This window comes from Cyprinodon variegatus, unplaced genomic scaffold (assembly GCF_000732505.1).
Source record: "Cyprinodon variegatus isolate N-32 unplaced genomic scaffold, C_variegatus-1.0 Scaffold31, whole genome shotgun sequence".
Lineage (NCBI taxonomy): Eukaryota > Metazoa > Chordata > Actinopteri > Cyprinodontiformes > Cyprinodontidae > Cyprinodon > Cyprinodon variegatus.
In genome coordinates this window covers 2202576-2204352 of record NW_015150484.1, presented here as the reverse complement: position 1 = coordinate 2204352, position 1777 = coordinate 2202576, and positions in this window count along the sequence as shown.

Below are 1777 nucleotides of genomic sequence, written 5' to 3'. Positions count from 1 at the left end.
AAAAAAAGGCAGAATTCTAAGATTAAATTTAGAATCCTGAGATTAAAGTCAGAATTGTGAGAAAAAATACTTTTTTCTCATACTGAAATAAAATGTAAAAATAAGTGAACTTTTTCATTTTTTTCAGAGGCTCTTATCCTTCTGTACATTACCTACTGTAAATTAAGTTGGGGAAAAAGGTTACTAAGTCAAGAAAAAATGTAAAAAGCTTAAAGTTGAAAAATGAAGTTAAAAAGTTTATAAGCCTAATTAACAAGTGGCAGTATCAGCATGAATGATTCTAAGGTTATGTTGGACCAAAAAATGTGTTTCTTTTACTCTGAGTGTTTTTCATGAATTTGATATAGAAGCACTTTTGTGATTTTATCTTAATACATTTGGGCAAGTTCAGAATCAGAAATACTTTAATAATCCCAGAGGGAAATTATTACACACTCTAGTTACAGTTCTACATGACATATACACACATCCAACTATACAATATAATAAAGATAAAAAATAAGAATAAAAAGAGATAAAATATATATATATATATACACATATAGCTAGTTCAAGTTGACATTTGTTATTACATTGACATTGATTTTTGCAGTCAAAATATCCATATTTTTTAAATGTACAAAACTAATAAGGTCTTCTACTGGATTCTCATAACACTATTGTATTTCACTGAGTGTGCTATAAAGGGTTAACTGTATATCTCTAATCCACTACTGATGAAGGCACAACTTATCTTCATTAAATATCTGTCAGCAAACATGAACTTGAAAACGGAAAACTTGAAACGTGCAACTGTGAAAAGAAAAACAAAAAACTAAAAACACCTCTATATACATGTCTGTGTTTATCATTTCTATTTCGGCCCATCCATGATGGTGATGATCCTATGAGGTGTGTATATCATGGCCAGATAGATGGGAGAGCTGGATGTTCATTTTTTTTTTAACAGTAAATGGTAGCGTCTCGGCTTCATTTTTGCGGAGCTGTCGATCAATTGTGACCGGCCTAATTTGGACAGTTCTCCTCTCTCAATTCCACTGTGAGGGTGGACTGGTGTGTGCGGAGCTTTGAGAGAGGAAAATTAATGAATTAAAAATTCAGTGCCCCAGGTATACCCAGGCACTGCAGATCCACAACAGGGCACGTGCCTCTGTGAAAAGGGTCTGCTGACGCCCCTAATGGAACCAAACATACAGGTCCCAGTTCACCACCAGTTCTACCAAATTATGGTGTTAAATTGCTGCCAAAAATTAGAATTAAGAAATTAGAATAATTGCACTATTGTGATTCCTTAATTCGCTCTCCTAATTGTTGGGAGCAATTTAACACCATACTAATCCAGCTCAGGTTATCTGACATTATGGGCAGGTCTAGCAGGTGCCAGGGTCCCTGTAGAACTGATCCCACTACTGTTATGGCCTCTGTACCATAAACATAATAAACAAATTTATGAGGAAGATATTATAATATGCACTAGAATTGAACTGAATCCCTTGGACAATATTTTTTTTGTATTTTAAAAATTTTTAATTGATAATTTAAAACTTAAGTTGTTTTTACTTTTAAGTTTAACTTAACTGATGATTTTTTTTTGGGTGGGGGGGTGTCGCAGTACTCTAAGTGCCGATGTATGAGGGTGTAAATGTGGATTTCGGCCTGATGCGTTAGTGTAGGTATGTATATGTTCATTTACATGTATGTATGTATATGTATATATGTATATGTATACATATAAATATATACATATACATACATATATATGTATATGTATACATAT